The sequence below is a fragment of the Fukomys damarensis genome, unplaced genomic scaffold (genome assembly GCF_012274545.1).
Source record: "Fukomys damarensis isolate Sample0158 unplaced genomic scaffold, DMR_v1.0_HiC HiC_scaffold_39, whole genome shotgun sequence".
In the NCBI taxonomy this organism is placed as follows: domain Eukaryota; kingdom Metazoa; phylum Chordata; class Mammalia; order Rodentia; family Bathyergidae; genus Fukomys; species Fukomys damarensis.
In genome coordinates, this window is record NW_022900951.1 from 43,345,617 (window position 1) to 43,362,138 (window position 16,522).

Consider the following 16,522-nt stretch of genomic DNA (forward strand, 5'->3'; position numbering starts at 1 on the left):
TCAGTTGCATTAATTTCTGCTCTGATCTTTATAATTTCCTCCATCATACATGCTTTGGGCTTAACTTGTTCTTCTTTTTCTAGAAGCTTGAGGTTCAATATTTGGTTATTCATTTGAGCTCACTCTTTTTCTGATGTGGCAATTCACTCCTATAAATTACCCTTGTAGGACTGCTTTCATTGAGTCCAATAAGTTCTAATATGTCATATTGGTATTATTGTTCAATGGTAGAAACTGTCTAATTTCTTCAATTTCATCTGTGACCATTGGTCGTTCAGGAGAGTGTTAATTAATTTTCATGTGCTTATGTAATTTGTGTGGTTTCTTTTGCCATTGATCTCTAATTTCATTACACTATGGTCTGATAATATGTGTGGGGTGATTTCAGTTCCTTTGCATTTACTTAAGCATGTTCTATGAGCTAGTACGTGGTCCAATTTGGAGAAAGTCCTGTATGCTGCTGAGAAGAATGTCTACTCTGTTGTTGGGTGGAACACTCAGCAGATACCTACTAAATCGATTTGCTCAAAGGTTTGGTTCAGATCTGATATTTCTTTGTTGATTTTTTGTCCTGTTGATCTGTCTATTTGTGACTGTGGAATATTGAGGTCCCCTATTAGAATTGTATTAGTGAGACCTCATCCCAGTACCTGTTCCAGCATGAACACCTTCTGCTTAATACCAGTATCTCATCTCCTGCCTATTCTTTTGAACTTCTCATGGAGGAACACAGAAATGGGAAGAGGCCCACTCCAGAGGGGAGGGAAGAAGGTAATTTTGATAGAGTTACTGTTTCTACTGAACCTCTTGCCAAGAGAGTGTGTACCATCAGCCCTGCTCCTTGGCATAATCCTGCCTTAACTGTGCCCCTTATGAATACTCGGGGCCAGTTCTATCCTACTCCTCTACCTCTTCAGTTCTACACCTTAGAAGATATTACAACTTCCCACCTGTATTGGGAACCCAACAAGATACTAGAACATTGGAAAGTTTGTGAAAGGCATCACAATCTTGGTCTATCTAAATGGAGGCTATCAAGGTGAGTTGGTAGACCACTGTGACAGAACGGGAATGGGCTGATGAATGGAAACATCTTGACCATGACCTGAATTGCATAATGGAAAGTGTGGAAAGAACCAGGTGTTCCATGGCAGTTCTCAGGTGCCATCAGGAATCTGATTGGGAAAAACTGAACTACTGCAAAAGATGATTTAATGAAAATACAGAGATGAGGAAAACAGGGACTGAGTTGGTCTCCAGGAAACACAGCCCCGGGAGTGCCGATTCTCTAAGTGGTAAGGGCAGAGTCTGAAGGAAACCCAGAGTAAACACTAGCCTTTGGACCCCACCTAATGGGAAAATCTATTTGACTTTTAAAAGCAGTGGTACTAGATTGTGGAGTTGGAGAAACATCTGTGACTATGGAGTAAAGAAAAAAATATGTGGAGTCTTTGGCAACGGGCATATTTAAGAAATGTTCATTCTTCCTCATGGAAAAATAAAAGAGTTGTATTCATGCTTATCTGATTTTTCCTATCTGTTAGTGTTTGTTTTACATAGTTGGGTGTGCTGGTATTTGATGCACATATATTTATGATCATTATCTCTTCCTCTTTGATTGTTTCCTTAACAAGTATATAGCTACCTTCTTTGTTTCTTCTGATCAGTCATGGCTTGGAAATCCATTTTGCAAATAAAATAGCTACTCCTGCTTTTTTGAGGGTTCCTGTCACATGGAGTATTGTTTTCCATCCTTTGACTTTCAGTCCGTAAATTTCTGTTTGAGTTGAATGTGTTTCCTGATATGCTTTGACTTATCTTTGTTATATTATTTTCCTGTTGTTGGTTCCCTTTCTTTCTCTTCTGTTTAATTGCTTGTCTTGCCTGGTAGATTCATTTTGTTGGGAATCTTGGAATTGTTGTCATCATTGTCTTTTCTAGAATATCCTTCAGAAATTTTTGGAGTGTTGGTTTGGTGGTCATGAATTTCTTCAGGTTGTTCCTTATCATAGAGGTATCTTATTTCTTCATCAATTTTGAAAGATAGTTTTCAGGATCCATCAATCTGGTTGTTTTCTTTTAGGGCTTGAAATACGTCACTCCAAGTGGTCCTTGATGTAAGGATTTGTGTTGAGAAGTCTGCTGTGATTCTGATAGTTGATTTGTTTCTTTTCTCTAACAGCTTTTGATATTCTGTTCTTGTGTTGAATGTCTGTAATCCTGACTGTTACCTTCCTTGGTGTAGTTTTTTTTTTTTTCTGATCATGGCTAATTGGAGTCCTATATGCCTCACCTATGTATCTCTCAAATCCTTTTTCTATTCTTGGAAATTTTTCTGCTACTACTTTTGTGAGAATATTTTTTTAACTCCATTTGTGCTATCTTTTGATTCTTCATTGATTCCAATTAATCTTAGTCTTCTTTGCATCACCTAGCAGCTGTTGGATTGATTTTTCATAGCCCTTTGCTGTTTTAAAGAGATCTTTCATTTGATGATCTTCAACCACAGCCCAGTTTTCTAGATCTGGTATTCTATCTTCATATTAGTTGACTCTGCATATACTTTCAGTAGAATTTTTAATTTCTTGTATTTCTATTTGAGTCCATTTTATGGAATGCAGTTCTTTTCTATTTTGGGCATTCATGGTTTCCATGTCTTGCCTAATCTGTATTAAAAAATCTGTATCTACTCTAGATACTGTAATCATTTCCTTTATTGTGGTCATCATCTCTTTAATTACCTCTGTTTTGTTTTTGTCAAGAAATGTATTGACTTGTTTTGTTACTTCAGCTGCCACCATTTCATAAAATTCAGCCAGGAGTTCTTTTATTTTTTTCCACATCAATGCCACCTTGATTTGTCTTGGGCAAGTTTGGATTTCTGGGTAGCATCTTGCTTCTGTGATTTCTCATTTTCTGTTTTTTTTGTTTATTTATTTTCTGTGTTGATGCTGGTAAATTGCCTATGGTAGGTAGCTTTATTACTAGTATTGAGACCTCTTTAGGAAATGACTACTTTTCAGAGATATCTTGTAGACATAGCTGACTTTTGGCTTTTGAGTTTGTGCTAAGATCCTGCCTTTTCAGTTTATTAGGGATGGAAGGTTGCTGCCTGTTTGGCCTAGCACCTAGTTCTTTGGTACTGGAAGATAGTATTATTCATGACCTCCAGACAATCTAGGTATTGGCATACAAGGAAGATCAATTGATCACAACTATGTCACCTTGGTAGAAGTAGTATAATCAGTAATAACAATAGCATGAAGTGCAGACCAGAAAATGACAAACTGTGATAACTAATAATTCAATCATAGGTACAAGATTTATGGTTATATAATAAAATCTAATACAAATTAGAAAATTATATGCAGTAAATATCCACTCAATAAAGAAATTTACCCTATGGGGAGGAAATTTAAAAGGAATAAGGGAAAAAGTAGAGAAATAAAAGAAGAAAAAGAGATTAGAAGCAAGGCTGAAGGATAAACAAAATTACTTAATCCTCAAGAAACTGGTGAAGAAGACAGGAGGGAAAGGAGGAAAAAACAAAAATAAGAACAAAAGGAAGCAAAAAACCCTAAAAACAATATTCACACTCATGAAAAAACAAAAATAAATAATCAAAAGAAATAAAACCCAGGGGACAAGGGGAAAAAATGAGAACCAAGACCTGGCATGTGAAGGTACAAAATCCCAGTAATGAATGTAACTGTACTGTCTACCTAGAATGTACCAATAAATTCAATTAAAAAAAAAAAGAAATAAAACCCAAAACAAAGAAAAAAAGGAGAAAAATTTCTATGATTTCAAGCCCATGGTTGTCTTCTGGGGTCTACAGCTTTGTGGTAGTGTCTAGTTCAGTGCCTGATTCTGCTAGACAAAGAAGGCAGTCATTGCCCAGATCCATTTTGGATAATTGCAGTACATCAGCAGTAGGATTTGGGTGGGATTCTGATTCTGATACTTTCAAATCCAAAGAAGTTTAGGCTGATCCTGGCCTCTGTTTGTGGGGTTGGGGGTCTGAGTTGTTCAACTTACAACCTTCTGGGTATCTCTTGCTGGCCTGACCATGATTCGCTGACCCTGGACGTGTTCCATGGTTGTCCCTCACACAGTCATGGTGAGATTTCAACACTGGGAGCCCTGGGATGAAGCCACCCCACTGCTCTCTTCCTGTGGTGTGTTTCTCCTTGGAGATCTCTGGAGTCACCTGCTTTCAATGTGTCTCTGCTGGGGAAAAAGTGGTTTGCCCCCTCATTTTTTTTTGCATTGAGATCTGTCTCTTCACTTTCTGTGTGGGCTCCAATTTTCCCTTTAGACCCTTTCTGGGTCCTCCAGATCTATAACCCTCCATCTTTTCTTCCCTGAGTTATTATTGTCCAATGTCTGGATTCCAGATCTTGGAGAGGTTGATTTGTTGCTGCTTACTACTCTGCCATCTTCTCAGAAGTCCTTCTATCTTTCAGTAATATCAAATTTGTCTGATATACTTGTGAAGAGAGGAGTGCCAAATATGTATATACATGAAGTAAATCTTCCTCCAACAATGCATTATACTTTGCCCAACATTTAGCAAAGGAAATTATACAGAGTTGCAAACTCTTTTCTCTGGACATCCAATTCAACACTTCTCCCACTGTGCTAAGGATAAAACACAGGGCTTTTCATACACAAGGCAAGTGGTCTACTGCTGAGTTACACCCCCAGCTCTGGACATATATTTTAAGACTAGTCTGAAGTATAGTCACAATGTAATTATTATTATTATTATTAGTAGTAGTAGTAGCACTGGGGATTGACCTCATGTCCTTGCACTTCCAAGGCAGGTGCTGGAACCACTGCGCTAAATCCATGGCCCTAATTATTTGATTTTTTAAAAAAAAATTCCCTCAGTTGCATAGCATCCATTCCTGTTCTTTCTATCATCATTAATTTTCTAAAGGCTCTCCTGTAGGTAGTTCTTTCTAATGTGATGTGGGAAGGGACTAGACAAACAAGCTCATTAGTAAGTATGTGGAGAGAAATTTAAAAGACTTGAGTGACGGCCCAGGGCAATGAATCAGGTTTGCTTCAGAGCTAGGGTTTTGTGAATGGCTATTTTCTGAGCTCCACTGCCTTTCTTGCATGATTCCTGCCTTTTGCCTTGTGGAGAGGGCTGTTATACTGACATCCTAAGGATATTGCTGAATACATAAATTCTGTGCATTCTTGTGCAAAGTCCTTATCTGAAGATATCAAAGAAACACATGATTCTCTTCATTCTTGGGATTTCTAATTTTATTTATTTATAAATTTTAAAATTTATATTCATGTATAATATACAAATACATATATATAATAAACTTATTTATTAATATTTAATTTTAGATAGTAAACCCTAAGAAAAAGACAACACATCACAGATTCAACACATATAATATCATCAAGCATTAAAGGAACATATCATAAAGATTTTTCTGAAAGAGATTTGAATGAAATCAATTTTCCTCCGAAAAGTGAGAGATATGTTTTTGTGAAAGCCACAGAAGGCTGTTAAATGATAATCTTCAGAAAAAGGTAAAATCATGACTCTTATAGCAATAGAAAAATGAACACATGTTAAGGAATTTATTTTACTCACACTCAGGGCCTTACAATAATTAAAGAGGTTAGAATAGACTTTATTCAGAAAGTATTACAATGAAAGAAAAGAGATCTCAGTCTAGAAGGAGGCTCAATTCAAATTGCAGCATGGGCAAGTGGGGATTTATGGCCAAAAAGAATGAGAAGGGTCTGCAGATGAAAAATTACCAAAAGGAGACATCAAGGGTAGGGGGTGTAACAGTAATAATGGTTATGCCATTGTGTTTTATGCTATACTTGGCAATTTGCCCCTTGTGTAGTTGTTTTTCACCTTTGCCCACTATTTTGAATTCTAAAGAAAATTGCCTTTAAAAATGACTGAGACACTAACTGTTGGAGTCAGCTATTGCAGGAAAGGGAAATGGTAAAACAGAATCTCCTAATAAATATTGTTTTGCTTTAGTTTTTCAGAACACAGAACTTCTCATAGTTCAGATAACATCAAAGTGTGGACCAAAGTCTTGCTAATCCTGTTTCATTAACTAAGAGTGAAGTAATGTTTAACGTGCAGAGAAACAATGTGTTTGTCTAAAGAATGACAAGGATTGGTCTAGAAGACAAAGGTCAATTGTTATTGCAAGGGTAATCTGATAGCAAAGAAAGGAAAACATCCCTGGAGTGACAGTAATGATTATGGAGCCCGGATATGCAACTCAGCACACAGCCTTCTGTCTTTTACCACACTACATTCTTTTCCTTCCTATAAGAGGCGTTCAAATACCAGAATTCTTTAAGATGGTCTTTGTTGCGGGGGGCAGTGGTTCTCTCTCAGGCGCTGGTCCTTGAATAAACCAGATTTCCTTCCCACCAACTCTTGTATCAGTATCAGCTTTCAAACAGCCAGAAGACTGACTTGAGTCCAGCAGTAGAGGATTTTTGTTAAAGTGACTTAGCAGGATTTTTTTCTACCACTGGGCTATGAAGGCCTAGCAGGAGGCTTTCCCCTATGAAGGGGATGAGGGTGGGGGTGAGAGAAGGAGATAAGGTTGATAAGATAGCTCAGGAGCCTGATTTAATTTTAGTCAAGGAGAGAGTCACCCTTGTGGTACAACAGAACCAGGCTGATGTTTTAACCAGTTCAAAGGAAAAGTTAAACTATTGCTAGTCACTCAGATTTGTTTGCTCACCTGTGACCAAATCTAAGGAGGCCATTTCTTTTGTTAAAAAGGAAAAAAATTATTTAAAAGCTAGCCCTGAGGAGATGCAAGGACTTCATTTCCCAAATTACCACCTCACTGTGTACAGATGTATTAAGGTCTTTTATAGTAAAGAACAGCGAGGAAGAGAATACAATGAGATGATAAACATGTTCAGGCTTGTTCTGTCCCTTGTAGGACCAGGTCTTTCCTCTCTTTCCTTCTCTGTGGAAATGAAACTGGACTTTGACATCGTGGTGCCAGCATCTGCACATTCTGGACATGTATCTGGGCTGAGGACAGGTAGGGGTACCAGTTTAAGCCCTAGGCTTGAGGAAGTTTGGGAAAATGACTTGTCTCTAAAGGGAAAAAAATCTAACTTTAAAGTTTAATTTTGCCATTGTTGGTTATAAAACTGGCACAGACTCATATGAAGTAAAAGGAATATTAAAATTCATTGCAAATGTCTACAAAACTTTTTTCCGTAAAGGGGAGGAAGTTCATTAAAACCACCACTAGGTAGGACAGAATGTACAATATCTGTCAGTTACCTATAGTTTACAAAGAGTTACAAAATAGCTCAAAGACAATGTACAGGGCTAGAATCTGATAACCTTTCAGGGCAGAGTTTTTCCACTGAAAAAATTCTTTCTTCCTACTGTATACTTTAGGCAAGGTGAATGGAGAGGTTAAAGGCAGGGACATTAAAGAGTAGTAATTTAGGAAAATTAAAGAAGTTAAAAAAAACCCATTTGGCTGGATTTGTGATATGATCAGCTTCAGATCCTTTTATTATTATTTTTCTTGGTGAAAGAAAACTTTTGATTTCAGATTTTAAAAATCTTTAATCCAGGGTGTGCATGGATGGGGTAAAGGACATGATACCCCCCAAATATGTCACCCTGACCTAATGAGTATTTTAAGCTAAGGGAATTTGAGAAAAGAGTATGACCTTCCTGTAAATCAGGTCACAAGGGCTTCATGTGAGAGATGCCCTCCCCATACTCAGAGGACAGGAATATCATTATCTCTTATGATGGAGGGATCTAGAGACTAATCTTAATAAATAGGCATTGCTAAGTTTTTCTCACACCCCTTGTTGTCTCATCAATATTATCCCATGCTTCATCAAACCTAGTATAACATCTTTTAAAGTCTGTGTTCCATAGTTATGTCTGATGTATTTGTGAGGCTTGTGTGAAAGATCTGATGTCTTAGAACTTTTAAAATGTTACCAGCAAACTGAGTTCTGATGCTGCAAAGAACCAGCTCTCATTCCTAATTCTTTGAGTCATTGGTGAAAGAATTCAGAAAAAAAAACATAGGGGGCCATCCAGTAGTATAAGCAACTTATTGTACATAAAAAAATATAGAGACACTATGCCCTCAAGTGAAAAGGTGGGCAGTGTCATGTAAGCATCTGCTCCCATCAGGAGTTTGGATATTTTTATGTACAGGAGAGTCCTGGGGTTCAGGGAACTATGGTGATTTTCATTTTTTAATCTACATGTTATATGCTTATCAACATTTTTCTTAGAGATTATTTTGGAATGTCAGTATCTCAAAAATGTCTTCCTAGCCAGATGTGCTGATGTGTTCCTGTGATCCCAGCGCTCTGGGATGCTGAGCCAGAAGGATCTCAAGTTTGAGCCTATTCTGGGCAATTTGGCAACTTAGTGGGGCCATGTTGTTACTGGGTTTTGGAGTACTGGAGTTTCTTTGTAGAGGTGGTTTCTAGGTTCTGTCTGTCCTGAACAAAGAATTGGTAGGCACACAGGAAAAGAAGTTGCCCAGATGACTCGTCTCAAACTTGGGAACATAAGAGTTTATAGTGCTCAGGGACTTCACACCTCAAACAGAAGCTCCAAATACATCAGATTCAAACTTTGGAGGATGTAATAGTCAACTGTTGTTTCAATTTGAGTAAGAAATGCCCAACTGACTAGATCAGCATAATTATGAGTATGACTGAATGGATTTACTGAAGACATAAGACTTGCCCTGCGTGTGAGTGGCACCAGTCAATGGGTCTGTATCCTGAATGGAATAAAAGGGGACAGAACAAGGAAGTCTCACTTTGGTTTCTTCAGGGGAGCTCTAATCTTTGCTATCTCCTTGGGACATCATCTTCAGCCTTCTGGCTCAGACTCTTCAGCTTTCCAGTAGATCCTGCAGCTTCCAACGGGACTCCGCAGTGAGCTCCAGGTTTTCCACTTTTGACTAGATTGTTTAGCTCTCCAGCAGGCAGACAGTCGTTTTGCATTCTACCACACCTGACTCTGAGGAGGTCATTGTAAGGTTACTCATAAATCATATAATATATTATATCTATCTGTTGTCTATCTATCATCAAAATAATATTTTTAAATTAATTACTTTAGTGAGCCCTGACTGAGTCTGGGGGAGATTGTCAAAAATTTAGATCTGTCATTACTAAAAGCAGTCCCTGACCTGGTCCCACACATAGCACATAGACCATCTGAAATTTCAGAGACCTTGCACCTTGACAAAATACCTCAGATTGAAATATTGTGACACAAACTCTCAAGTATTCAGAATTTACGTTATAAACACAAATGTTCAATCATTCGAACTCCTAAATGGACAGACTTTCAAGAGTATAGAGACCTAATGTCCTGAGCATAGACTCCTGAATACCTGACTTATATATTGTAACATAGACCTCAAAGACTTTAGAGATCAAATACCATAATCATAAACATTTCAGATGAAGATTTTGGAGCAGTGACACTAAAAGAGTTCAAAGACCTTACACTCTGACTTCAGACACCAAATACCACAGGATCAAATTCAGACATGTAGGCAGGTAGTTAGACATTAGCAGGCCTAGGGGACAAAATCATTAAAAAGGGTAAACTTGAGACATTTTTAGCTAAATGGATGCACCTTGAGACCATATTCTTAAGTGAAATAAATCAGATGCACATGTTTAAATACCACATTATTTCTCTGGTGTGGGAAACTAAAAGTAGAAATAAGGACCAAAATGTATAATAGATACTGGGAAATGGGAAGAAAATGTTCAAATGAGAAGGGGAACAAGGGAGGGGAGAGGGGGGAAGGAAAAAGGGACAAGAAAAAAAGAATCGAAGGAAAAACTGGAAACAAAGCTTTTGTATATAAAGAGGGGAAGGGGGAGGAATAGGAAAAAAAGAAGAAACAAAATATATCATGTACTGGTATACATTCCCTGCGATGAATGTTATCATTATGTATATCTAAAATGTATCACCAATACATGCTTCACTTTGAAAAAAAAGTGTTTTAGGGAACTTGGGGAGCAAAGGCAATTATCAGATATTTTAGGTCAAAATATTTCCTACCACAAAGGAAGAAAACAAAGTGTGACCTTGGACCTCAGCTGTCCAGATTTCCTGTTGACATTACTCAAACTCATGGGATAGATTATTCTTTGTCACTCACTAGAGCACTTATGTGGGGGGTCTATTTGTTTTCTTAAACTGATAAGAAAATCAATGGCTTTAGGAAATTGGCTTTACAGCAAAGAACAACAAAGGCCAGAGGAAGTTCTGAATTCCTCAAGTTTATAGATTTATAAAGGACTTCTACCTTCCAAGGATACACCTTAAATTAGCATTTAAGAGGAAAGAGAAAAGGAATACTCACTTAGTTGTTTACCCAGTATATGCTGGACATTATGCTGGGTATTTTATAGAAGTTCTTTTAAAATTTTTCTTCTTTTTAAAATTATAATTATTAGTACATATTAATTGTACAAGGTAATGGTCTTCAAGGTGACATTTCTATAATGCATATAATGTACTTTGATTGTATCTACCCTTCCTATTAACCCTCTTAGCTCTTTTGTCCTGAATAGTGACATTGTCTTCTCATCCTGGCCAGGTTGTTATAGGTAGGCAGGTCTCTGATTAATCAGCTAGAAGGATATGTTTTCTGAGAAGGTCGCAGAGGATTTGTGTGTAGAACAGGGAGACGCAAACACATGGTGCCCAATGAGAAGATAGTTACTCTTTGGGCTGTGCGGCATGAACCTTGAGAAAAAGGCATATCCCAGTTTCTTGGATTTGGATAAGTGGTGGGAATAGAAATATATGAATATCTTACATTTTACCATGCAAACAACATTCCAGCTTTTTTTGGCAATTATTTTTGCAGTGCTGGAGATTGAACCCAGGACCTCACATATGCTAAACATATGCTCTACAACTGAGTACAAGCCAGCCCATTCCAGCCATAATCATGGTTGCATTTGGGATTCCCAAGATTAACCTTGGGTTCAGTGATTTGCTGGAATGATTCATGGAGCTCAGCAAAGCTAGTATTCTCATGGTTGTGGTATATTACAATGAAAGAATATAGATTAAAGTCAGTCATGGGGAAAGGCCCATAGGGTAGAGTCCAGGAGAGAACAGGAGTGAGCTTTCAGATGTCCTCTCCCACGGGAATGTATGAACAGCACTTGATTCTTCCAGCAAAGATGTGTGACAGTATGTATAGCATATTGTCAATGGGGGAAGCTTACTTGCATCTTGGTGTCCAGGGTTTTTGCTAGGATTGGTTACATAGGCATGGAATGGTCAAGGGACTGACCTTAGCCTTTTTGTCTTTAAATTTCCCCTCCCAGGCCAAACTGTTACCATATAGTTTAAAGCCATAAATCACTCTGTAAACTATCCAATGTGGTTACGGTCTCAGATGAACAAAGACACTCATAACAGGCGGGATGTTCCAAGGGCTTAGAAGTTCCAGGACCCAGGCAGCAAAGGACCAAATCTTTCTTAGGAATGTGCAAGGTCTGTATGACTAGAACCTGCTGAATTAATCCATTGCTGCACAATGGTAGAAATAAGAAAGTGAACAAGATTGGTTTGACACATTTTTTTTGGGGGGGTCAGGTATGGGGATTGAACTTGGGCCCTTGCACTTGCAAGGCAGGTGGTGGAACCGCCGAGCCAAATCCCAAGGGAGAGGTAGGTGGAAGGAAAGGAAGGGAAAAGAAAAAAAGAATAGAAGGGGAAGAAATGGAAACAAAGCTTTCTTAAATAGAAAAGGGCAGAAGGGTTGAAGGAAGAATCAAGATATATCATGTACGGTACAAATTTCCTATGAATGTGATCATTATGTATATCAAAAGTGACCAATTAAATTAACTAAAAAGATAAAAAATGAAAAAAAAAACTATTTAATCTACCTCCTGCACCAACCACCCAAATTGAGAAGATCAAATTAAATAACAAATGTGAAAATTTTAAAAATTAAACACAAAACACAAATGAGGTAATTGTGATTAAAACAGTGTTTGCTGTACAATGAACTTTTAGGGGAAGAAATATTACATGATTCCTGGTCAGGAACATTGGTTGAGGGCTGTGGTAATTTCATCCTGTCTTTCTTTTGGTTCAGGCAAGCATTGTGCCACTGAGCCTTATCTTGTCTTCTTAGATGCTATGTTATCTTCATTCTTTAAAGAATGATTTGAAAACTTCAAAGATTATTTATTTATTTATTTAATTCATTAATTTTATTGGTACATTTTAGATATACAATATGATGATATTCATCATTGGGAATTTGTACCTGTACATGATATATCTTGATTCATCTTTTTTTTCCAAATCCCCTCTCCTCCCTTCTACCTCTCCACAATCCCTATTTACAGAGACTTTGTTTCCATTTTTTCCTTTTCTCATATTTATTTCTTTCCCTTCCACTACCACTCCCACTTCCCCTTCCCCTTTGGGCCTTATCTTCCTATTTCACATTATCTATTCTACATTTTGATCCTTATTTACACTTTTAGTTTCTCACACCAGATAAACTATTCGGTATTTACACATGTGTGTCCTATTTATTTCACTTGAGTATGGCCTCAAAGTGCATCCATTTAGCTATAGATGTCTCTAGTTTCTCACTCTTTATGGCTGAGTAGTACTCCATTTTATTTTAAAAAGCCACCTCTTCTTTATCCAGTCTCCAGTTGATGGGCAATTGGGCTGTTTCCAAGCTTTAGCTATTACACACTGTGCTGCTATAAACATGGGTACACATGTACCGCTGTGGTATGATTCTCCAAAGATTATTTAAAATGTTGTTAAAGTCTCTAATTGTTGGAGACTGTCCCAGTCCATTTTATCTTGCTATAACAGAATACGTGAGACTTCATAATTTATAAACAAAAGAGACACCTGGCTCATGGTTTTGTGGCTGGAAAGTCCAGTATTGGGAAGTAGCATCATTTGGCTTCTGGTAAGGGTGTCACATTGTTTCAGTCGTGGCAGAAAAGCAGAAGGCTAAGTGGGCATATGTGGAAAAAGGAGAATATGAGGGGTGGACTTGCTTCAAAGAAATTGTCTCTCATAGTAACTAATCCAGTCCCTAAAAGAAGAACTCGCACAGAGGGCCTGTTAATGCTGTTAATCATATAAATTAGCCATATGACAAGTTTCCTTATCTGGGGGCCAACAGAACCTGCACTAATTCCAGCTGTCCCCTTTTAAAATTGCCATGGTATGCCAGCTATTCTTCACACAGAGGACTAATGTCTAGAATATATAGAGAAATTTTAAAAATTAGATCCCCCAAATATAAGACTCAATAAAAAAATGGGCAAGAAAAATGAACAGAGACTTCACAGAGGAAACTATAGCACTGACTATCTCTGGGCCACTGGATCAACATTGATTCTTAGGGTGATCAGGAAGAAGTTCTTTTACATATTTGAGTGTAATCATTCCTGCTTTATTTTAACCTGTTTTCTTTTAATTTTAATAATTTTATTGGTACAATTTAAATATACATAATGATGACATTCATCAAAGGGAGTTTGTACCTGTACATGATATATCTTGATTCATCTTTTTTTCCAAATCCCCTCTCCTCCCTTCAATCCCCCCTTATTTACAAAAGCTTTGTTTCCATTTTTCCTTCTTTTCTAATTTTTTGTTTTCCTTCCTTTCCCCTTCATAGATTCCTTTTCTGTTTGAACAATTTCTTCCTATTTCCTATTATCCATTATATGTTTTTGTCCTTATTTACCCTTTCAGTTTCTCACACCAGACAATGTGATATTTACATATGTGTGTTTGATTTATTTCACTTAAGAGTATAGTTTCAGGATGCATCCATTTAGCTATAAATCTCGAGTTTATCTTTCTTTATGTGTGAGTAGGACTCTATTGTATGAAAAAATCCACATCTTTTTAACCCATTCATCAGTTGATGGGCATTTGGGCTGTTTCCATGATTTAGCTATTAAAAATTGTGTCATTATAGGGGCCGGAGATTTAGCTGAGTGGTTCTGCTTTCTGCCTTGCAAGCAGAAGGTCCCGAGTTCCATCCCTGGTACCACAAAAAAAAAAAAAAAAAAATTGTGTCATTATAAACATGAGTGCACATATATCATCGTGGTATGATGATTTTAATTCTTTTGGGAAGATACTGAGCCAAGCAATAGCTGGGTCAAATGGGAGCTCAGATCCTAATTTTTTGAGGAATCTCCACACTAATTTCCACAGTGGTAGCACCAGTCTGCACACCTACCAACAGTGGAGAAGGGTTCTTTTATTCCCCACAACTTCACCAGTATTTGCTGTGGTCGGTTTCTTGATAATAGCCATTCTTTCTGGAGTAAGATGAAATCTCAGCATTGTTTTAATTTGCATCTCTCAGATGACCTGTGATGTTGAGAATTTTTTCATATATTTATTTGTCATTTTTACTTCATCTGAGCAGTGTCTATTCACTTCAGATACCCATTTTTGGATGCGTCTTTAAATTGGGGGGCCCTGATTTTTAAAATTTCTTTGTATGTTCTAGATCTTAGTCCTTTATTTTTATTTTTTTCTCTCATTAAGTTTATTGGTACATTTTAGGTATATAGTACAGTTACATTCATATTGGGATCTTGTAACTTTACATGACAGGTCTTGGTTCTCATTTTTTCCCCTTGTCCCTGCCCTCCCTTCACCCCCTCCTCCCCTCCCCATTTACAAACACTTTATTTCCATTTTTTTCATTTTCTCATAGTTTTTTTTCTTTTCCCTTATTACCCTTCTCCTACCCTTCCCACTTCCCCTACACCTTTAGCCCTTTTCTTCCTATTTCACATTGTCAATTATATCATTAGGATCTTATGTACCATTATAGTTTTTCACACCAGAGAAACTATTCAGTATTTATACATGTGTGACTTATTTATTTCACTTAGGAGTATATCCTCAATATGTATCCATTTTCCTATGAATGAGTCTAATTTCTCATTCTTCATGGCTGAGTAATATTCCATTTTATAGAAAATCCACATCTTTATCCAGTTTCCAACTGATGGGCAAATGGGCTGTTTCCAAGTTTTAGCTATTACAAACTGTGCCGCTATAAACATAGGTGCACATATATTACTGTGGTATGATTCTTTTAATTCTAGATCTTAGTCCTTTTATCTGAGGGGCTACTGGCTAAAATTTTTTCCCACTCTGTGGTTTGTCTTTTCACTCTGTTGGTGATTTCTTTTGAGGTGCAAAAACTTTTTAATAAGTTGAGATCCCAGTTTTTGATTCTTTGCACTATTTCCTCTGCAGTTTGGGTTTTCTTTACGAAGTCTTTGCCTACCCTTATGTCCTCAAGTATTCTACCTATTCTCTGTTCCAGCAGATTCAGTGTTTCTGTTTTAATATTTAGATCTCTGATCCATTTTGATTTTAGTTTAGTGCATGGTGAGAGACATGTTTTTGTCTAGTTTTTGTCTTTGGCATGTAGAAAGCCAGTTTTTCCAGCACCACTTTTTTTGGTACCAGGGATTGAACTCAAGACCTTGTGCTTGCGAAGCAGGCAGCAGCACCACTGAGCTAATCCCCAGCCCCCACCACTTATTAAAGAGGTTGTCTTCCCTCCAGGGAAAGTGTTTGTCTCTTTTATCAAAGATAAGGTGGCTGAGTTTGTTTGGTGTTGTTTCTGCCTCTTCTAGTCTGTTCCATTGACCCTCAGGTCTGTCTTTGCCAGTACCGTGCTGTTTTTATCACATAAGCTCTTGTAGTACAATTTCAATTCAGGGATTGTGATGCCTCCTGCCTTGCCTTTGTTGCCAAGAATTATTTTTGCTATTCCAGGTTTCTTCTGGTTCCAAATGAATTTTAGGAATGATTTCTCTAGTTCTGTGAGGTATGCTAGTGGTAATTTGATAGAGATTGCATTAAACCATATATGTCAACTTTGGGAGTACGGCCATTTTCATTGTGTTGGTTCTTCCTACCCGAGAGCAGGGGATGTCTTTCCAGTGGATGGATCCATTGATGAGTTCACAGTTGAATGTGACTTGGGCCTGGCTGAGGAGGTAGGTCACTCTTTCCTGACCTTGAAGGGCATATTTTTGTCCCCAGCTCGATATTTTCTCTCTGCTTCCCGGCTGCCATGAGTTGAGCAGCTTTCTCTGACATGCCCTGCCACTATGCCATTTTTGCCTTGGAGTTAACCAACTAGGAACGAATCCTCTGAAACTGTGAGCCAGAATAAACCTCTCCTTTAAGTTGTGGGTGTTGGGTATTTTATTCCAGTGACAGGAAAGTGGCTAATACACTTAAATTTGTTTTTGCTATCCAAAGCATATTCATTCTTTTGCTGGAAATATTTTTATGAATATTCTCTCAGGTATTTTTTGTTGGGACTTTCTATTGCTATTATTTCCTGACTGTAAAGAATATGCTAACTTATTTCCTGAATTGGCACTGTCTTCCCTGTACACTGTGTCTGTTTCTTTTTTCTTTCTT

General features: G+C 37.5%; 1 pseudogene; it reads left to right on the plus strand.

Annotated features, from left to right (window-relative positions):
* The first annotated feature begins 719 nt into the window (after nt 1-719).
* Nucleotides 720-1,312, plus strand: LOC104849826 (annotated as a pseudogene).
* Nucleotides 1,313-16,522: the final 15,210 nt, after the last annotated feature.